We start from the raw sequence: 23,045 nt of genomic DNA on the forward strand, positions 1-23,045 counted from the left end.
GCTGGTCCCAGGGGATTTAACCTGCGACTTCCAGCCGGACACACCGCGGGCCGCGGAGGCTGCTCAGAGGGGAGGCCCGGACCAGGGGCGGGTCTCGGCCAGGGAACCTACCGCTCCGAGCGATTTCGTGGGTTCTGCCAAAGCTGAAGGCCCAAAGGTCGTGGTTTCAGAGTATTTAACTGTTGTTATTTTTCTACTTATGTTACTAACATTCATTATAATTATTTACTATTCATTATTTAAAATAGGAGAGTGTGGAGAAGAAAAATAAAAATCCCTTCGAGATAACTACTATTATTATTTTCATATTTATCATCCATTTTCTTTTCTGGACGTTTTTATTTCCACATGAATATATTTAAAAATGGGACCAAGTTATATCTCTAAAGCTGTTTTATTCCGGATTGCCAAGGAACATCATATTATGATAATTATCTCAGTTTAAAAGTATTCCTGGAAAACATGCTATTTAATGGATGCTTACATTCCATTTTTTAAAACGTCATCATATTTAAAAAAGAAATGCCTTTTCCCGTTTAGCAGTTTAGTGATGCTTTATCTAAGTTTCACTCTTGTAAGTTACACTGCAGTCAACATCTTCCACACGAACTCGAACTATACATTTGATTATTTCTTTAGGATAACCTGTTTTAGTGGAATTAACAGAGTTCAATGGTATGAACATTTTTCTGTGATTTTAGGCAGAATGTAAACATCACAAACTCTCTCCAATTCTTTTAAACGAGGCATAATTTAAATTAAGATAAAAATTTGCACACAGTGGAGTACGTCTCTGTTATACAGATAAATGAATATTATTCATGTAATCACCAGGCACAGTACGTTAGCACGAGGGTCTTAAAGTCTCAGGGTCGATCACATATTACAACTCGCTTCCCAGGAAGTTAGTCCCAACTCACACTTCTCTCAGCAGAAAGTGTGTGCATCGTTCTCAGCAAAGTCTTGCCAGCATTGACACATTTGGGGAGTTAAGAACAAGACCATGAATATACACCTAAATAGACACATAACACCGAAAACATCTGACAACTTCGTGGGCAAAATTATGATTTTATGTTGCATCCCGTGGTCTGTCTTAGTTATTTGTGTTCCTAGTATGCATTACCTATCTTATCTTTCGCCATGAAAAATAAGTGTGCCAGTGATATCGCAATATTCCAAGAGTTCTCTAGATTAAGGTTGTTAACCCCTCGTCTGGAATTTTTAAAATATCATTTTCAGTTTGCCGTTTGCCTTCTAATCTTGTTTGTATTGATCACTGACAAAAAATTTAAAAAAATATTCTTGGATGTATTAGTTTATTCTCTCGTGATTTCCACTGTTGCTTTTTCTCCCTTTTTTCTCTCTCTCTTTTTTCCTATTTTCCTACTGCTTTTTTTTTTTTTTTGCTCAGAAATTCCTTGTCTATTTCGAATAATTTAAATAATCACTTTTTTAATTTAATAAGCTTGAGATCATTTTTTTAAATAAGTATTTTGTTTTTCATTCAACCCTCGAACCCAGCTGTAATTTATCTTAGTAGCGGTGTAAATAGTGGCACGGGCATCCCATGAGGCTGCTTTTTCATCATACATTAAGAGTTTATAAGATCTATTTTAAGGTTTTCTCTTTCACTCTTTTGAAACCGCCCATGGTAATTATTTTAGATTTGTAATACAGTTCCATATTTGGCGGGGATGTCCTTCTCACTTGTCTTATTTTTCAAATATTTCCGCTGGTCTTGCCTGTTGCTTTTTTTAGATGAAAACTATTGTCTTTTTCCCAAAACCCTGGTTTGCAACAAACCTACAGAAACATCATTCATCTCGTTCCCCATGCCAAAAGCTAGTGTGGCCAAGATGGCACCCACGAAAGGTACGCGTGGCCTACATCCAGCCTCGTACGTGGTCGGTTTAGGACAAGGTGATTCATCCCGGCGAATGGACTCTGAGCAAAAGCGACCCGAGTCAGTTCCAGGACAAAGAAGTTACAGCCTGGGCCACCGCTCTCTTCCCTCCTGGCACCTTAGAAGCCATGTGTGACATGGCAGCGTCACGCCTCGGAGGAGTCCGGAAGCCCAGGGTCAGTCCTGACCCACGGCGGGCTTTGCCTGAAGAAGAAATAAACACCTGTTTCTCAAGCCGCCGAGACTGCAAAGCGTATTTGTTATCGTGTACCCGACTCGCTTACTCCCTTCGCCGGCCCTAACACCCGAGATGCCGTCTTGGACCCCCTGTACCTACTCCCACCCGCATCCGCTCCATCGGCAAGCCCTGAGCCTCCCACCACTCTCCTTGACAAAACCACAGACCGACGGGCTGGGAACTAGGGTTTTTCACCTCTGTAGGGTGGCGCGAATGTCTCCCCCAGGTACAAACGACGACAGTGTGAGACAACCGAGTCCCCTGTGCGCTTTCCCAGCGAGTCTGCCCTGCATCCATCCTCCACCGCGGCGCCTGGTTCCGGGCTGAGAGCTCTGGGCCTCTTCCGTGAGAGGGGTGACAAGGGACACCCCCAGGGACTGGGGATCCTCCGAGGGCGGGGCAGGGGTTTCCTTTCCCTGGTACTCAGCAAAATGGAGGCAGAACCCAGAGAGCGGAGAGATCACGAGAGCCTATTTCGATGATGGATTCGCTTGTCATATTTTGGCATATAACTCAGAAGGAGTTCGAGTCATTGACAGGTCTTGCGACAATAAGACGCCTTTCGTTCCTATTTACACATTTTTGCGAATGAGTTTGCTCAGCCCTTATATCGCTAAAGATAAAAATTGGCATAGTATGGGCGTCAAGCTCTGTCTCCTCCTTAGCGATAAATAAAAGCCATCCAAGGGGAAAAAAAAAGCCCCGTTAGCACCCTGAAGAGATGCATTTCTAACAAACTTTAATTTTGCTTCGGGGAAGTCCAGATGGCATGCGGGAGAGCAGGCCGCCTGGGCCGGTCCCGAGGACGGACTGGCAGCGCCCCCCGCAGAGTGCGCGTCTCTCGTCTCCTAGCTCCGTGGGTCCCGACAGCCGCCTTCCGCTCCCCTCCCGAGCTGGGTCCCTCCCCTTCCTCCAACACACCCCTTACTCGGCCGGCGGTAAAAATCAGTTTCCCACCTCAAGGGCCGATGCCGGCGGGTTGGCCGCGGCTGCCCGAGACCCGGGCGGAGGCGTCCGAGGCTGTGCGGACCCACGGGGAAGAGGGCCGAGGGCGTCCCACGCCCAGCACACGGGGGCCCGGGAGGGGAGGTGGTGACCGCGGTGCCGTGTGGTTGCCCAGGTCCCCGGGGCTGTGTGCGGCCTTCCTCACTGCCGTCCGTGCTACGTATAAACATTCTCCTTGGAAGCAGAGCTTAAGGATATTTTTCCCGAGTCGCACATCTCGGGTGCGCTCAGGACAGCGTGGGCGCGCTCTGGCCTGGTGCTCGGCCCTTCGGCACGGTCATGTCGACACCCTCCGCCCCCAGGTCTACATCCCCGTTTGAACCAGGTTTTTTTTCATAATCCCTGAAACAGCCTGCCGAGCGTGAGGAATTAGAGTATTTGGTCCAAATAACCCGGGAAGATGCCACATGCACTTACGCGTTATGGAAACAGAGGCTCCTAGAATAGCACGCTTGGAAATTAGAGACGGCGGACAGCGAGCAGGTCGTCGCGGCCCTGCACGATTTGGTTAAATGCCTGGTATTTTTACAGAATTTCTTTTAACGTTCCCTATTTTATTAACGATTTCGGTCACACCTGTTAGGAAGCTCGAGTCTCATTTCTCGTTTAGCCGGATTTCGAGGACCACCGCCTCGCCGGACCTTACGCCAGCTCTTCACCTTGATTTTAGTCCTCAGAAGACTTTTAAAAGCGTCGCCAGCTCATCACATTCGAACCACGACAACAATCCGTTAATGTAAATATTTACCTGGTGGGTGGTTCACCGAAGCGGTTTACACCACTCCAAAAAAGCTGGAAGCTGCCTGGATGTTTACAAACAACGGATTAATTCAATTAAGCTTTCGTTCACCCATGGCGGACGATACTAGGCCATCATTAAAAATGACGTAGGTGCGAATTTGACAATCTCGAATAGGAGCCAATAAAGACTCCAAAGTGACGGAAGTAGAGCATGAACTAGCGCCCACACGCTGCCCTGACTTCCGTTGGAACCCGTGTTTAATTTTTCAAGTGCGGAATGCGGCGTGCCACACTTAACGGCCGCTAATGCCGGACGCTTTCGACTTACTCATCTCTGTCCTCTGTGTTTCCTAATTTATCCGTGCTGAATACGTAGTGCTTTTTATAAACAGGAAAAGTCATTTGAACAAGAAATGAACCTTAGCCTCTTTTTTTTTTCCCCCCTTTCATTTGAGTACCTGCTTAAGAGGGGTCAGTCCCCATGAGTTCATTCGAAGGCAGCCACTGAGGCAGCCACTTGACAAATCAATATTTACCTTCCTGCTCGCCAAAGCGCGTGCTGACTGATAACCTCTGCGAAGAATTTTCTGGAGTTGAATTGCAAAGGCTGCAGTCGGGGTCTCGCCTGCTTCGGCAAAGGTGTCTTCTTGTTCCCTAAATTCTGCCAGGTACCGATTCTGGCTCTTTCAAGTCCTGGCAGGTTTGCACTCGGCTAAGTAACTGATATCCAGGTGCAGACCAGGTAAATAACTGTCCCCAAAAGCTCCCGAAATGCAGGCCTGTGGTCCTCTAGCTGCCTGCAAACCCAATCCCTCATTCCTCGGACAAAAGAGACAGCGTCCCCTCTAAAGTTACCCCGCGGGACTGCAGGGTTTAGCCGTGTGTTCACCTAAGCTTTGTTTATATCCCTTCAAACAAAGGTACAGAAAGCCACCGGGCAGGGAGGTGTGTCCGGCCTGGAGCCCTTCTCCCCAGCCTGTGCGGGGTGAAACGTAACTCCCGTTGCCGTCGCCCCCACTTCGTAAAGCCCAACTGATTACGGCTGTTGTTAAAGGTTAGTGAACTAGAAAAACACACCGGGCCACAAGCCGGCGCCTTCCTCATCTGAGCCCGGGGTGCCCGGACGTCTCTGAGCCCCCCTCCGGAAGTGGGCTGCTCCTCTCAGGCCACTCGGAGGAAAGGGTTACTGACCATCTAGAAACTGCGATCAGCTTTCTCCTCTCTCCGGAACTCACACGAAACCTTTTCTCAAGTATCAGCTTCTCCCACAAAAGTCCTTCGCGACTGACATGGCATCATAAAAACAAATCCAGCAGATCCGTCCCCGAGGTCGGTGCCCCCCCCCGCCCCCGATCGTGTTCCAGAGAGGACGACTCTGTCGCTCGCTGGCTTCCGGAGGAGGGCGGGACGGTGGCCGCATGGCTGCCCAGGGCGTCCTCACTCTGAGCGGGCGCCTGTAAGTCAACCGCACGGATTCTTCTTGACGTTTTTTTTTTTTTTTTTTTTTTTTTTTTTTTTTTTTTTTTTTTTTGCTGTGTTCTTTGCAGTGAAGCGGCTTTGTGAGCCCATCTTCTGAGATTTAAAGTGAATCGGCTGAAGGGAGCAGGCCGGACCGATGTAATTCGTGGGACGGGCCTCGGGGAGATGCATGTGGAAGGGTTTTCATTCTGCAGGCGGGCTGAGCAGCCTCCACGACCGAGGGGGCACGCCGTGACCCGCAGCTCTGTGTGCACCGGCCATGGCTCATGCGTATGTCAACCCCCGGGCCTTTAAGATACCGGGCCACCTCGACCTCACAAAACTGTTAAAAGAAGACCAAAAAAAAAAAAAAAAAGAGAGAGAGAGAAAAGGAAAAACCCCACAGCATTCCCACCGACGGAGACGTGGAGAACAGGCAAACACCTGGCCCTCCTTGCCAGACGTTCACGGTGGAAAGTCTGTTCACATTTAACGAGAGATGACGTCATGAGGCGGTCACGGCCGTCACTGCGGCTGCTCCATCGCGAGAGTCGTCCCTGCTCCTCGGATCCGAGTCAGACTTCAGGAGTCGAGAAAAACGTTCGCTACAAAAGAAAAGCGAGCTCATGGAGACAGACGTGGCCACAGGACAGGGCTGGTGACAGCCGCGTCGGGGCCATCTTGTCCAGGTGCCAAGCCTCCATCTCTTCGGAACATTCCGTTTTTGCCAAAGGGCCAAGGTGCTATAAAATGCTTTAAAAACGTTCTATTTTAACAATGCCGTGCAGCGAAAACGGTTCGCTTTTAATGGCCATCTGTATAAAGTCTCTTTTTATTTAGGAAAATCTATTTTAAATTAAATATCATAAGCCCACGAGCCATGGCAAACAATATTTTCGACCATATGCTCTGAATTACGATGCCATTTTCTGGGGAGAGCATCGCCCCGCCCTGACGTGGGCAGAGCGAGCCCAGAGGCCAGGGTGGCAGGAATGTTCAATAAGGCCGCCGAGGCTAGAATGGTGGCGAGGAACCAAAGAGCAGGCGTCCCCCAAGTTACCCGTCTTCTGAATCATCACAACGCGGATCCACTTCCTTTTTACGAAAGACGTTCGGTCCGATCCGCCTTTCTGCCTCGTCCAGAAACCCGTGCTGGCCATGCCGGCCGCTCTGCCCCTGGCCCATTGATTGCCCTTGGCTAATGCCCCCCCCATCCCCTGCTCCAGGTCCTTCTGCGGCTCCCCCACTAATGGACAGCAGGGGGCAGCACGGCCCCCTGGTTGGCCGCGCCCCTCGGCGACCGGGAGTTGGGTGAGCTGGCGGCACCTGACTAAGGCAGAGGGCGTACGCGGTTCGCTCCGGCACTGGTTTCGTGCGAGTTTCAGACGCTCCGATCCTCAGCACGATCCTTCCGTCTGACCCTTCGCCAGCTCACCGGGCTCGACTGCCCGAGGCTGGCACCCCTCCCGGGGGGGGGGGCGGCACCCCAACACGTCGCCTCAGGCTACGCAGCGCCTTTCTGCCTGCGTGCTTACAAGCCATCCCGCGCGAGGGGCGATTTTTGTTGCTGTTGTTCTCGTTTTCTGATCTCTCCCTCCAGCACCTTCTCCTCCCCTTCGCCCCTTTCTCCCGTTCCGCCACGTTTCCTTTCTTTTTTCCCTTCTTTCCGTTCGTCCTGCCTGTTTGAGTTTCCGTCTGTGCCACCTGGAGCGCTGCTGTCATTGTCCCCACTGTCCGGGATTCTCGGTGATGGTTAATATGCAGGATTATTCATTACTGTTTCGACATCGACTAGGCGCTTCCCAATTTACAAGTATCATCGTCACATCTTACAGTGGAGACGAGAGTATTATCGTCTTCATTTTCGAGATGAAAAAAAAAAATGCGTTCTGAGGGAGGTTACCGGACCTGTCCGAGATGACACGTCTCGCAGTAGTCGGGTCCAGACTCCCCAATCTGTCCACGCTTTTTCCTCCTACGCCTTAATGACGGTCAGATGCCATCTTTGGGTCTCTCTCTTTTTTTTTTTCTTGTAAAATGAGCTTCGCGGCTCTACCACGTTATTGGGCCTTCCCACCTGGGCTGCTTACTCATGCATTCACTTCCCCTTTATTACGCTCCCGACGCTTTGTTGTCTGAGTTATAAATCTTCTCTAAGGGGCCACACAATGGCTGTGTTAGGAGGACAAGCCTCAGAGAGAGAGAGAGCGGGGTCAAGTTTAAGGCCAGCACTTCACAGTGGTCCCTGAGCCTCAATCTCACTTTCCTTTAAACGCGATACGTGCGGGGGTCGCTGACCACAGCACTTCCTTCTTCTTGCTTATGGGCGGGGGAGGGGGACGTTGTACGGAGCCATCATCCGCACAGGTGCCTAATTAGTGCTGATTTCTCTCCCTGCCCAGCCTCGCTGAGCCACATTCCCCGTCGCTCTCCACAGCCCGGCCTCACGAACTGTTCTAATTCCCTTAAAAGTCTCAGGCTCTTCCTGAGCACGGGGCCTTAGATGCATTGTCCCCTCTCAGGTGGATGCGTCTCTCCCCATCCTTGGCCAGGGGCTACGTGTCAATGTCCTTTAGTTACAAGTAAACGAAATGTTAGTGCATTTAGGTAAGAGTAAATTAATTAAAAGGATACTGAATAGATTATAAAATTATAAAGAGCCAAAGAGCCAGGCCGTGGACTGAAGGTGAGTCAGGGCGGCTGTCCCAGTAGTCAGTGCTGGGAAATAAAATGCCCCTAAACTTCATGGCGTGTAAAACGACAATCATTTATTTTGCTTATGTTTGGGCGAGGATCAGAGGGGGCCGAAGTCTCTGGTTCACGCGGCCCAGATGGCTCACCCGCCTGGTGGCGAGTCGGTGACAGCCATCGGCTGGGGCTCGGGGGGTTGCGTACCTCGGTGCCCCTCCATGGCCGCCGGAGCTTCTCTGCGGTGTGGCGATGAGCCGGGGACGTGGAAGGGTGTGGAGGACCAGTCGCGAGGTCTCACGGTGGCCGTGTTCCGAGCACCCGCGAGAACCGGGCAGATGCCATGTTGCTCCTTCTGGCCCAGCCTCAGAAGTCACAGAGCATCGTTTCTACCATGGCCTCAACGCCACGCAGACTCAAGGGGACGGAGGGCAGACCCTCCGTCTCGGTGGGAGCAGAAGCGGAGTCCCATCGTGAGACGAGCAGGTGGGACGGGAGGGAGAGAGACAGCGATCTTCGGAACACGCGGCGTGTCACGGCTTCTCTGGGAAGCTGCCCGCGACGGCCCGAGGGCTTCGCTCCCCGTCAGAGACGCTCACCATCCACGCTACCCGTTCTGTGCTCGATTTAAACCCAACTTCTAGGGGAAAAGGTCTGATTAGCCTGTGTTGTGTCACATGACTTCCCCTGGTCAATGGATTGGGACATGTGACAGTTATCAATGTTAATACCTATAGCCCTAATTCATTTATTTTAACTATTGTATATATAATATTCTATGATATGAATATACAACAATATATTCATTAATTGTCCTACTAATGGATCTTTAGGTCTTTCCCACAAACAACGCTGGAAGGAACGCTCTTGACCTTGTCTCCTTTTCGTATGGATGAACTTCATGCGGGGTACGCGCATGTTTAAATGTTCTAAATTCTGCAAAATAACCTCTAAAATGGTCACCTCCGTTTATACCCTTATTAGCATATGAGTTGCCATATCCTCTCTGCTAGCACTTGGTATTGTCAGAGGTTAGGTTTTTTGTTAAATTTATTATGATTTTAGTTTGCTTTGTACTTTCCTGATCATTCTGGGGGTTGAGCATCTTTTTATGTGTTTACTGGTTATTACGCTTCCTTCCCTGTCTATCACCCTTCACTCTTTATGCCTTCTAGATACTATTCCTCGTCGGTTATATACATCGCAACCACCTTCTCATGGTCCGGGGCTCGTCTTTTCACTTGGTTCGACGTGACTTTTTTTGATAGAAGTTTTGATTCTAATGACATCGAACTAGTCAGTCTTCTGTAGCTTGCACTTTGTGTACCTTGATTACAAAATTCTCCTTCGACTTGAGGCAGCCGGCACCCGTGACTGACCGTGACCGAGCCCCAAAGCCGAGCCGCGGTGCCGCGCCTCGCGGTGGGCTGGCCCCGGGGGCCACAAACACCGCACTTGATCCCCCCGCGATCAAGCGGAGGCTGGATTCGGCTGCGCTTCCTTCGTCTGCCGCCCTCCCCCGCCATCCAGACCTCCTCCGAGGCCCCTGTAAGGCTGGTTGTTTGCGGCTTCAGCACACCGCCCTCCCGAGAATCCCTGCCCCGGCCCCTGTCCCTGGAGAACTCAGAAAATGTGCTCATTTCCTTGTTGAAGATCTGTGCCCCCCACTCGGGTCGCGGCCCCTGCCCTGCACCCTCCAGGGGAGCAAAGACCTGGGCTGTTTCACCCGCCATTTAGCTCAGCATAAGGCCCATTACGCAGAAGATGCTCCACGAGGGAGTGTCGCATAAAGGATGGGTGGGTAAATCTGGGTTTGCACGACCAGCCCCCGAGGGACGGCAGCTCTGCGGAGACAGCAGAGTCACAGCCCCCGCCGACCCCGCCCCGCAAACAGGTTCCCTGGCCCCGCCCCGCAAACAGCTACCCCGATGCACTGCAAGTTCACTTCTTTTATTTTTATCCTTATGAAACGCAAACCTGTAAAAAGCCGGGGGTGGGCCGGGGACGTCTAATCCCACCCCACAGTACGCCACCTCCGAGTATCTGATCACACGAAGTCCTCAAAGAATATGATGAATGTAACTCGGCCACGTTCACACTCCGACGTTCTTCCCGGCCAAACACATATTTCAGGCTCACCCGGTCCCTTTCAGCAAATAAGCTGTTTTGAAAATGATTTCCAGGGCGCTGTCTGTTGCCATAGGAATGACATTAAATGAAAAGGACAGAAAATATAGAGGGTGATAAACTGCATACTTGGATGACACACTTGACTTGGAAGCCTGTGTTCAAATGAGGCGTACATGCCAAGATTTTTATGAAAGACAAAATTAAAATGTATCGCTATCAAGCTGTAACTGACAAGGTATTGTGCGGCGGGCTGTTAACATACTGCTCCGTATATTTATTGTTTGTCATTTTACTGGCCTTGACAAAGGTCTCCCAGAGCTGTAAATCACACCATTAAATCTGCCATGAGCAACAGAGGCTGTTGGGAAGAAGAGAAAGCAAGCGTGGTGCAGAATCTCCGTTTCCGATCCGTGCCGGGCGAGCCATCGGGCCGTCCAAGGAGCCGTCCCCCTTCGGGCTGGCACTTTTATAAGTGTCAGATTGTTGGCTTTTGACCCCTTGACAAAGAAAGAAAGGGAAAAGCTTGAACCCTTCCCCCGCCCTGCTCCAATTGCTCCTAATTTTGCTTTTTAGGAAAGACGCCCACCCCAGGCTTGCTTTATGCGATTTTGGGTGCTACGCCTCAGATTCTCCGGAGTGCCCTGTGGCCAAGTGCCCGGCCTGAGCTGGCTTCTGTTATTTTCCTGAAGTTTCCATGAGCCTTTTCGCTGCACCAGCCGAGACTCATTTGTTCTAGAACTGGTAAGTCGATGAAGGCTCTTTCCACCTGCAGCTGCCGGGCGGGGTGGGAGCGAGCGAGGCCGCTACGTCCTGCCCCGCAGTCCAGCGGGGTCTCGGGAGTCCTGACCTTGCCAGCGACCCTCGCCCTTCCGTCCCGATGTGTCAGGGACACACTGGCTGGACGCGGGCCCGGCCGAGCGCCACGGTGGGGAGAACGGGGAGAGGCGAGTCAAAATCCGAGTCGGGATCATGACTTCGCTGCGATGAGATGTGGGAATTTTGCAAGCTTTTAAACCAACGCGGAGCTTAGCTTCCTCGTGTGTTTCGAAAAACGGGGACGTCGTATTTCAATGACTTCTAAATTCCCTTCCGGCTCCATTTTTAAATAAAATTAAGGACTCGAGGAGGTTGTCCGGGGCATTCGCGGCCTCTGGGAAAGGTTTGTCTGTGTTACCCAGAATCGTCTTAATCAGAAGCAAGTCTAAATGAAGACCAATCAGGCCAAGTGTCCTCTCTAGGTGGTGTGGGGGTGCGGGGCGAGGAAGAGGAACGGAGGGAGGGAGGGAGAGAGAGAGAGGAGAGAGAGAAGAAAGAAAGAAAGAAAGAAAGAAAGAAAGAAAGAAAGAAAGAAAGAAAGAAAGAAAGAAAGAAAGAAAGAAAGAAAGAAAAGAGAAAGAAGAAATGAAGGAAGGAATGAAGGAAGAAGGAGGAAGGAAGGAAGAAGAGGAAAGAAGGGAAAGAAGGAAGAAGGAAAGAAGAAAGAAGGAAAAAGGAAAGAAGAAAGAAAGAAAAGAAGAGAGACAAACATCGCCTCCAGCATCTACACCTGACTGTGGGAACACAGGATTCAATCACTGGCGGGGAGTCGCTGGTTCAGGCTTCAGGCTTCATTAAATACGGGCGGGCGGGCGAGCTCTCTGCCAACCCTCTCTGCAATGTCTGCGTTTATTTTTATAATGCAAATGGCTGTTTGGGGCAACAAGAGTTTAAAAGAGCACACAGCTTTTGTCAACACACTTACGTGCAGAGTACCTTTTTCCTGAAAACGTCTATGCTAAGAAGCAGACTTGTAAGAATGCTTGAAGATCTCTTTATACAAAAAGTAAGCATTTTAAGGCACACGATTTTTGCTTTGGTCAGTTCCTGTCAGAGTGCTGTGCATGCAGGGTTCGAAATCAACAACTTGTATATTGAATTGGCAGGAATCTTATAATTATAGATTCCAGGGAAAGTTAAAATTGCCTCTCACTGGGAAAGGCTGCCCAGTGAACTGTGACATTCTTTCGCCAGGTCCCTGTTGTGGGCGAGCCCCGTCTCGGCCTCGGCCTCGGCCTCGGGGCTGCTGGGAGACGCTCTCGTCACATGCTCTTGCACTAAGAATCGGGAATCGGCATAGAGCAGAGCTCCAGGCCCGGGCTGGGCGTCGACCCTGGGCCTCGGTCCCGGCTCTGCGGCCGACGCCGACTTGCCGCTTCCGCAATGGAGTTAATCAGTGCTGCCGAAGAGACCAGGTTCTAGCATCTGCCAAGGCTGAAGTCCCGACTCCGCCACCACCTGCCGTGTGACTTTAGGGGGAGGGGTCGTTCCCCACTCCTGAGCTTTATTTTCCTCATCTGTAAAATGTGGTTGTTGTGATTCAACGAGCTGAAACGCGCTAAACCTGACCAATTTGCGTAACACGGGTAGAAATCTGAAGTACCGTTACTTACTATGATTATTATTCACTGCGATTCTAGAACAGTCATGCAATGTCTCAAAAGGTACATCTGTCCCTCCTATAAAAACGTAATGAGAAAGATGCCGTCGTTATTATAAGGCTGGCATTAGGTCAACTGTGATAACAGGACTGCGAGCACCTTGAGACTTACGAAGTACAGATAAAAATAAAGAATTATTATTTTGATTTTTATACTGTCCCCAATCAGAAAATCTTCAGGTGAGATAGAATGACAGCTTTAATTATTACCAGATTGCTTAACATCTTTTGAACATCATTTAAAAATATCGAGACTAAAATGCAAACTGCAAGTCATACCCACAGCATTGGCCAATTAAGAAAAGCTTGGACCTACGGTCTTTCCATTCGCCAGCTGTGAACAATTCTATGGCAAAAGCTACGTGGGAGCTTGTAGGTTAAGAGTTGAAAGTGTGACCTGAACTCAGGTCCCTGCCACAGATTAATACCTGGGGGCATGGCGTCTCCAATCCTTATGCAAATTAAGAGCGTTAATATTAATATCAGAAAAGCTCGATCAAGGACTATTATCTAAATCTACTTCAAAGTATTAAGATATTCGAGTACATTTAGAATATGTAGAATTTGTATTTTTTCTATTTAAAACATTCAAATTCGTATTCCATTGAGAACTTTTAAAAACTGGTTTTCTTTTGAACATTTCAAAAGGGAAAAAAAAAAGTGTGCAAAAGACATACGTGCAAGAAGCCAAAGGAACTACACGCAACCAGTACTGCCAGATCATCAAAGGAACACGAGTCACCACGAGTCACCACGAGGGTGTGTTATCGCGCGGCCCCCGCAGGCGGAGTGTAGGGCCGGGTCAGCGAGGGTTGATGGGAAGAAGTGCTCACGTGGTCTGTCGCCGGTACAGCCGCCTCTGGCTGGTGAGATGGCAGACTTTTGGTTTTCTAACTTTGGGGATTCTCCGAATATGTTTAAAAGCCACATCCCTCTCATGATGAGAGAAAAAATGGTTCTCCGTTTCAAAAGGCACCCTGTAAGTGTATTCGATAATGTCGTGTAAGTAGAACACTGATTTGTAATTTGATGTGCCGGCTTTGTTTGCCATCCCCCGCGCTGAGTTTCAGTTGGGGTACAGCTGTTTTGGATGAACGTGGGTTCCTCACATTGTCCTAGTTCTCACTGAGGATAGTACTTCGATGTCCCAAAATGTGTGTACTCCCATAGACTTGCTCTGATGTTAATTTACGTAGAATTTCCTTGAAGATGAAGTTACATTCATTAACAGAATTAATTAAATGCCAAGAATAATTCGCCTCGTTTACATTTTAAAAACAAATAGAGCCAAATTTTAAAATATTCCTTTGGGGTCAAGATTGGATCACATACTGAATTTCAGGAAAGAAAAAAAAAAAGGGCTAGAGAGAAAGTTGGGGTGCACCTTGGAGCGGTATCCAGCCATCATAATCTCTCCGTTTCAGTGACTTAACGTGACCCACAACTAGGTCACTGTCCCGGGAGGTCACATTGATACAGATGCAGGAGTAGGAACGGGAGGAGGGGGCTCCACGCAGGGACTCGGGGCCCAGGCTGGGGGAGGCTCCGCCGTCTTCACCACGAGGCACCCAAGGGCAGCCACGACCAGGTCCGGAAAGACCTGGGTCCCTCAGGCGGCGTCGGGAGCCAAGGCCTGGAAATGACGCTCATCACTTCTACCCACACTCCCCCACGAGCATTGCTGCTCTTTACGGAGTACCACGGGGGCTACGTTTAGACGTGTTACATAGGATCTCACTGGGACATCAGGATAAAGTAAGTCGTAACAACACTTTTATGAATGAAGAACGAGGCGCAGAGGCGATATTGCCGATGACCGAGGTCGTACCATGAATGAGGTCCAGAAATGGCGCACGAACCCCAAACTTCCTAATTCCAAAGATGCTCGACTCTGCTCTGCTGAACTTCCAACCCCTACTCTCCTCTCTGTTTTCCTGCAAATCACCTCTCCTCTCAACAGCTCCCCTCACTTCTGCTCGGCTCGCTCTTTGCCTTCCTCGAGTGAGATACCGACCTGTAACTTCTCAGCTGACAATCTCTGAAGACAAACGTCCTGGTGTTTCCTAAGGTGCATCGTCGGTCGCTTTTGCTGGCTCTGGCTTCTCCCTCTGGGCTTACCGTGTGTCTCAGTCCCACGAACGTTTGTAGCCTTCCTGCTGTAACAGTTACCAGTATCTTCTGAGTTCACGTCACGTGCCAGGCGCTGTGCCCAGTGTTGAGGCATGCCTTATCTGACTTGATCCTTAAAACCACACCGCGGGAGTAGCCACTGTCATCACCTCCATTTTACAGGTGGGAAAACTGAGGCTTAGGAAAGCATCTGGGCCAAGGGGACCCAGCCCGCCCATCACCAGCTAATTATGGAAGCCTGGCTTCCACCTTCACCTTCAAAGCTGCCCGTGGCTCGCGGTTTTGATATTCTGCCCCGCGGAGGGCAGCATCGGGGGAAAATGGTCCACTGGTGCCGGCGACTCTAAACCGAACGCAGTTTCTCTCCCTCGTTTTCCCTCCAGAGTCCTTCGGACACGGGGCCTCTTGTTTACATATGCGATTGAATGCTCAAATTTGTTCAAAATTCTTTTTACGGCGAACGGTTTTCTGTATGGTATAATTTTCGATAATTCTCGGTGGACTGTTGAAATCGGATCGGCATGCCACCTGCGTTCATTCTCCCTTCCCAGGCAACTCTGAAAGGGTGTAAAAGATCTTTTTTTTTTTTTTTTTAATGTTAATCTTCAAAATTCTTCTGGGGCATATAATCCCGAAGTCAGCTTAACTGCAACCAATACTGAGTTTTCATTTTTTTTTGTTTTAAAGCAAACAAACAAAAAAAAAGCAAAAAGATGATTTACTAGTGTTAATCCCTTTCTGATCCCATATATATATATATATATATATATATATATATGTGTGTGTGTGTGTGTGTGTGTGTGTGTGTGTGTATAGATAGATATAGACATATAAATAAAATATTTTTTGGTTATTTTGCTTTTAGTCATATGAAGTTTTGACAGCTAAATCTTGAAGGGACATAAAGATTCTCTCTACAAGAAGACAATTATATAGAATGGGCTCTGGGAGTACTATTTCATTTTTAACAGTCTGTAATGTCATTTTAAGTTCATTGCATCTTTAAAGCATGTTCTTAAAGAAGGCATGCCATAAGGCCTTACTAGAAAGGATATCTAAACATGAGAGCAAATCTAATTACTTAATTTCTTTTAAAAAAAAAAAAAAAGAAACCGAAGCTGTCAGATGAGCACATTAATGAACCATCTTCCAAATTATCACATTTTAAAGGTGTCTCGAAAGCTTGGTTAACATCTACTATAAATATTATGTGTATATTTCTCATTAATTTAAACCAGCCAATTGATATAATGCAATATTTTATGAGCTTTAATTCTTGTCTTCCTCGTGCTAGAAGAAGTGAAATCTGATTAGAAGGCTTACAATCATGCATCTCTGTTACCTGCATTCTTTACGAAATTTATTTTAAAAGCATACAAAAGCCTTCGAAACATCCGCTTGAAAATCATCGGTGGCCATGTCGTTTCATGATGGAACCAGACTCTTGGCCAGTGCATCGAGCTCATCTTCCTTTATTTTTTTAGCGTTCTTGTTTAAGGAAAATTAGCGACAGGTGAACAGCTGTCCTGAAACATGCTGAGGAAGAATGCCGAACAGGCAGATTTGCCAGAAAAATATCTCCTCCCAGAAAAGTAACTCATATCAGTTTGACTGCACAGAAAACTCTTCCCTCTGCCCAGTGTCTTTAAATGCAGAAGCTCCCGACCCCCAGCAGGCCTCCCCCAGCTCCCAGGGGATCTGCACTGGCCAGGGGACGTCCCCGTCATCCGGGGACTTTGGTGTCTGGCTCTACAAGAAAATGAAAGGGTCTCGATCTAATCTAATACTTTATGCTTTTTTACCTGCTAGAAATTCTGCGGGATTTGAACATCTCAGATGTAAGGTTTTAATGAACGGATCGATACAGAGCAAGAAGCCCAAAAGGATCCGGATGTTAATGAAAATAAAAAATGTGAGTAGATAAACATCGTTACTTATTGTGTGTGTATAGCTGTTTAATGACATTCGTGACAAAGTTGCTGTGACTACCACGTTTCTTTCAAACGTGCAAAATAGACTATTGAAAATGCCTTTTAAAACAGACATTACCAAGGGGTCTATTTTGCCAGTGAGGCCGTGCCAAAGGGCTCTCGGCGGGATGATGCCTGCTCTGTAGAAGTAACCCGATAGAAATGAGAATCGCGGCGGGGTGGAGGGTGGGGAAAAGGCCAGGTTGCCCAACGGCGTGGCTCAGCTTTCTTGGTGACGATGTGTCCTGGACGACAGCCGTGAGCGCTCTCAGCGACAGCCTCAACAGGGCACGGCTCCGTGCGTGTTGTAGGCCTGGGAGTGGCCAATCCCGCTGAAGGGGCTTCTGAAATCTCGCCTCCTTTGTCGGCTAATCGGCGGCATCCGGGAGTTGCCGGTGGCGAGATTGAAAGGTGACAGGGAGGAATGGGCCACGGCGTATGGTGTGGTCAGTACGGTCACTGCTCCTAGCGCTCCTGATCCCACTGGCCAACGCCTGGTTTAAACGGGAGCAAGTAACAGGAAACGCAGATCCTCCTGCAGCCGTGTGTGTTTCAGAGACGTGTGTGTGTGTGTGTGTGTGTGTGTGTGTGTGTGTGTGTGTGTGTGAGAGAGAGAGAGAGAGAGAGAGAGAGAGAGATGTCCACGGTAACTGATCGTCAAGAACGGGTCGTTTCTGGTTCTTCCTTTTTTCTCTTTTCTGTTTTTGGCTTGTTTAACAGTCTTGAGGTGACCGTGCTGATTTTAATATATTAGAAAATACTTCTTTCAATAACTTCGCGGGAAAGGTTAGTAAGGGTTCGCAGCTGAATGGAGTTTGCGGCAGACAAGGCTTTTTCGACCCTAATGATTCGAGCAGTCTGTCAATCAAGGATTCAGGTGATCGTTTCGCTGCAATTAATTACTCTAGAAGTCTCTGGTTTTTCTTTCGACCTGCCTTTACCTTCGATGCTTCTATGAAAATATGTAGAATTTATTAAGACATTCGGTAAAGAATTCTGACTCAACGGGTATTTATGAAGCATCTACTACGTGTTTAGAATCGTATGGAGTAAGAGTCACCATGCGAAGAACAGGAGTTTAAGACTTGCTCTCAGTTTTCAAGGTATGCTGAAAATTAATTAGAAGTAAGTACAAAACAGTATGTTATCAATTGCCAAAGTGAATAAAATGCATGTTCAATGCTCTAGAAGTCAGATCGATGCGCCGATCAGATGATTCTCGCAAGCTTTTTAGGGTCAAAGGAACTTACAGGAAGCTCGGAAGGATAGTTTGTGGATAGAAAGCACGAGACGGCAGGAATGAGGATTCCTACAAGGGCGAAGAACTGAGGAATGGAAGCCCTGAAATTTCCCTTTTTTTTCTTTTCCCAGCAAAGCGAACACATTTCTTTTCAAAGCCAAGCTTGAGAACAAATAAGGCACTGTGGCTTTTCATCATGGAAAGAAAAAAAAAAAAAGAGGTAGTTGGTTCATTCCTCTCATCGGCAGGGCTGCCTCGTGTTATAAATCTCGGTAAATTTTTAGGGTAGGAAAATGTATGATTTGGAGACCTCTATGCCTGCTGTAAAATAACTCTTGAAAGGGCACAAAAGAGAAGGCCATAGAAACCTGAAGTTGGCTGGGGTTCTCTAGAGGATGTCTTTTCGTCCCTCGAGCCCAAACTAGGCCCAAATAAGACTGGACCGTGTGCCCGGTAGAAATAAACGGGATCCGCTCCTTCCACAGTCACACTAGAGGATAAAGATTATGCGTCCTACGAAAAGGACTGGGCTCTCCGTTATTGATGCACCTGTCCCCGCTTTAACTCTCAGCAGTTCACGTCATTCGTCTAAAAGAAAGGATAACGAGAGAGAAAAGATGAGGAGACTGGCGTGTGAGCCTCGCCGACCGGAGCTGCTGGATCACGAGAGCAAGCCCAGGGGTGGTGGTGGGAAAGGGTGCAGGATGTTTTCTGAGGACCTCTCCTCCAAAGAGTGAACGCCCATCTAGAAATGCAGGGCTCCGAGACGAGCTTCCGTCCCCCGGGGAGGAGCATCCGAGGGCGGCCTTCCTGGCAGCCTCTCCCTGCTGCAGGTGCTGCTCGGCTTGCTCGTTAAGGGGCAGCGAGGGCGGCGTGTCGTCAATCAGAAGCCATGGATTTTGGATTTCTTAAACATGGCTCTGAATTGAAGAGCTTTATTGGGTTTTGGGGTTTTGTTCGCTTGGTGTGTTTATCGAATCCGATATCAAAAGGGGAAGAACGGGAGGGATCAAATATTTCTGAAGAAAACGACAGACAGGAAGGAATTGGAGTTTCACAGCTGATGTTCATTGAACTTGGGACCCAAACAACCCAAGGCAAATTCAGTTAAGACCCGACACCTCCTCCCCAGGAGAGGAAGAACGGTCGGGTAGGGGATGCAGTTGTTAAACAACTGTGTAATAACTCTAGGGAATTATTTTCAGTTGAAAATAAAGATCACGATTTAAATAGTGCTCAGCGAACTAAATGTACCCTACAAAATCTTGTTGAGTTATAATAATAAGTACCCCAAAGACGACCTAGAATTTGGCTTGAGAAGCTAGCGTTGTAACCAGAGATTTGGAGCCTGGGTTTCATTCCCGTCTCAAACGAAGCATATCAATCAAAAACTTTACAAAATACAACCCAAATACAACTTTGAAAGATACATTTTGTACTTAGTTCAGTAATTGTAGTTTCTACCTCTCGAGTACTGACTATGTGCCGAGTACCATTGTAATAACTGGGTCCTGGCATTATAGCATTTTCTCCCACCTTGAGGGGGGAATTCGTATTACCCTCATTTCAAAGGCGGGCATGCTGAAGGAGGGGGCGGTAAGCACGGAGCAGGAGGACAGCCCAGGTGTGCCGATTCCTGACCAGGCGTTGTTAGCCGCCGGAATATCCTGCCCGACTTCTTGATTCTGGTTTAGGGTAGAAAAAAATTAATCACTCTAAGGTCGAGAAACAAGGAAGATGGACAAAAATCCTGGAGGATATGTCGACAGTTTTTGGTAAAATAAAACAAAAGCAAACACAAGCGAAAAAACGGCTTTCAAGGAACGTTTCACTTTTCCCGATGACGGTGGATGTGGCTGACACGTATACCTGTGTCCATCTAAGTGGACTTTCGGAAGGATTCGTGTGTTATCACTTCTGTTGCGGGATCTGTCTGAACAGAAACGTGTCCATAATCAATGACGATGACCCCTTTCAGTCTGGCCATGAGCTGGTCTAGAAAAATAAGTTGCCTAGATGATTGCTATTGACCCATCTAAATACCAAACCTAACCACTTCTGAAGGAAACATTTCTAAAATGTACTCTATTTTATTCACGCCTCCTGAAAAGTGTTATACCGAGTATCACTCATTGTTTTCCAATGACGCGTGTCCTTAATGATGAACACCAGCTTTCAGCTGAAATATCACAGGGATGCAACTTGGGGCAACCGAGGCGCTTTGGGTGACGGTTCCTGCACTGACCAGCCCTTTGTCACTATGGTTTTATTCTTTATGTGTGTTTCCTGGTAGTTTTATTGTTTTTCTTTCTACTTTTCTATCTTTTATCTTCCTACTCCACTCCTTTCCTTTCTACTTCTTTGTTTCCTCCTCATTCTTTCTGTTAAAAAAAAAAAACAAACAAAAAACAAAACACATATTAGAAATATAAACTGGTGCAGCCACTATGAAAAACAATATGGAGTTTCCTTGAAAAATTGGAACTGTACTTACCTTACGATTCAGCAATCCCACTTGTGGGTATGTAGCCCAAGGAAACGAAAACAGGATCTGGAAGAGAGATCTGCATTCCCACGTTCTTTGCAGAGTTATTCGCAATAGTCGAAGTATGGAACAACCTGAGTGTCTTTCAACTGAGGAATGAGGAATATGCGTGAGGGAGATATAGACAATAAAATATTATTCAGCCCCGAAGAAGAAAGAAATGCTGCCATTTAGGACAACATGGATGGACCCCGAGGGCATTATGCTAAGCGAAGTGAGTCAGACAGAGGAAAAAAAAAAAAAAAAAAGAAAGGAAGAAAAGTCAAACTCCTAGAAACAGAGGAGAAGCGTGGTTGCCTGCGGAGGGGGTAGGGGTCGGGGTGAAGGAAATAGGGAGGGGCTGGTGAAAGGTACAGACCCTCAGCTATAAGATGAATGAATGTCTGAGGGGTGAATGTAAAACATGGGGACTCTGGTTGCTAACAATAAATAAAACTTTTAAATGTTTCAAAAATTAAAAAAAAAAAAAAACAACAGGAAACATGTATTTTGAGAGGCCGCTCCGGTCCTCGGTGAGCCGGGTGGTGGGGTTGAACGGTGAGCAAGACGCAGTCCGTCATCAAGTGTCTCGTGGCCTGACGCTCTCAAGTGTCACTCCGGCTCCCACGAACCTCTAGACTTAGCACCTTCTGATTTACTGTTTTAATCGTGCTCCACGTGATTCTAACTAAAATAAGAACAAACAGCTTCTATGCAAAAGCTTGAGAGACCTATGCATCTCTGAATTCCATGGGGTTTTGTAGGATTTTATGAGAATCAGGGATTTAAAACAACTTTTAGCATCTGTCACAACTTCGTCCCGGGAGCAGGGCCGCGTGGTGACAGGAACGGAGACATTCGCCGCGCTGTTTTCTGCCTGTGTGAACCTGGCTGGGTCATTTCACGTTTCCGGGCTCCGTGTGACCATCTGCAACCCGGAAGGAGGTGACGATTTAATGACGGAAAGTATTTAACACGCCAATCTGATGCTTGGCATATTAACTACCTTTCCTATATTTTAGGGGAAAGAACTATTTCTGTTTTCTTTTTGTAAAATTATATATTGAAAATTTATTGCGCTTTGATGTTTTGACTGAGGATAAGCAAAACGTGGCTCACACAGAAACCACAGACTAGTATAAAGAAAAAAATATGGTGAACTATTTCCTTGTGATGTTTCTCTATACATATGTCTATTTGTTTCACACAATTGAAATATACTGTCTAGACAACTTCACTTCCCAGATTTTTTAGAAAACAAATTTTAAATATATATTTGTGGTCAAATATATAAATCTTTCCCATCGTTCCTGGTGTGCTGGTAAACCAGCTCTCAAATAAACAAATAAATAAAAGCACTGATCTGTAGCATTTGACAATTAATGTGTTATAGCTTTTCCTATTATTATGGCCGATTAACAATAAATAACAATAGTTTAATAACCAGCTATTAAAATTCCTGAATATTTATGAAATTCAGCATGAACATGATACTATCGATTTTAGGCACTCTATTCTCTATATACTCAGTAGGAAGTGAGGTACTGAGTTTTTTCTAGGAGCTTAATTTATTATTCCAATATATGGGGAAATCCTTTTTTTATACATGCCTTTGATAGGGGCTGCTGCCATTAGGACACAGTGTCTGTGCGTATTGATTAAGATCTGTTTCTAGAATTTCTATTCTATTGTTTTTTCATATCTCCGTTCGTCCCTGTCAATCCCAGTCTAAATTATTTTGACCTTATAAAAATCTACTAAGCATGTTGAGGATAATGAAGATGTGTTCATCGCTGCATCCCTGAGCCCAGGAAAGATGGGTCTATGTGGTCAGGTCGTCGTTAGTGTGCTTCACTTTCTGGGGAGACTGAGCCCCTCCAGGGGGCCCTGGTGATCTGAGGTGTGTGCCTAGTGCTCAGTGGACCAACTACTTTAGTGACGATTCTCTGGAATTCCATCCTTAAAGAAGTCTTTGGACCTCAGTATTGTTAGTAACCACTGCTTTAACACTCAGAGGCTTGAAATGAAGATTTGTTCATTCCCACTGCTCCGTGAGTGGCTGGGACGGTCCCCCACTTGTTACCCAGGCTGACCATGAAGCCGCACAAGGCCGGAGGGTCGGTGTGGGGCCAGGCTCCCCTGGGAGGCGAGGGCAGTTGGGACTCTCTCTCCCGGGTCGTATGGGGCTGGGCCTGGCTGTCTCACATGGTGGCAGTGACATTTGGGGGTGGGGGGAGAGAAGCCGACACTTCAGGGAGGCGAGCCCCAATACCTGGAATTGCTTATCAAGCCTCTACACGCCAATGTCTCTTTCGCTCCAATGCCCTACTGGCTAGAACAAGTCACATGGCCAAGCCCAGCGTCCCTGTGAGAGGTGGCTGCACAAGGCTGTGGGTTCTGGGGACGGGTGACTCGTTGATTCTTCATTCAAGGCGTGGACGTTAGCATGCCAATCTATGACAACGATCGCGTCGTTGGCCTCCACATAGACGGAACAACTATCCAAGGAGCTGATTATAAATGTTATTCCTTTAGGTAA

General features: G+C 47.6%; 1 long non-coding RNA gene across 4 annotated transcripts in view; it reads left to right on the plus strand.

The window, feature by feature from the left end:
• The window catches only part of LOC118611329, a 273,187-nt gene that overhangs the window by 228,254 nt on the left and 21,888 nt on the right, over nt 1-23,045 (plus strand). For 3 of the 4 annotated variants that reach the window (XR_004954199.1, XR_004954200.1, XR_004954202.1), the window contains exons 3-4: nt 10,740-10,907; nt 16,582-16,684. This is a non-coding gene — a long non-coding RNA (uncharacterized LOC118611329). The remainder of the gene's footprint in view (nt 1-10,739; nt 10,908-16,581; nt 16,685-23,045) is intronic. The other variant, XR_004954201.1, reaches the window with a different exon arrangement.

Source organism: Rousettus aegyptiacus, unplaced genomic scaffold (assembly GCF_014176215.1).
Source record: "Rousettus aegyptiacus isolate mRouAeg1 unplaced genomic scaffold, mRouAeg1.p scaffold_m13_p_14, whole genome shotgun sequence".
Classification (NCBI taxonomy): domain Eukaryota; kingdom Metazoa; phylum Chordata; class Mammalia; order Chiroptera; family Pteropodidae; genus Rousettus; species Rousettus aegyptiacus.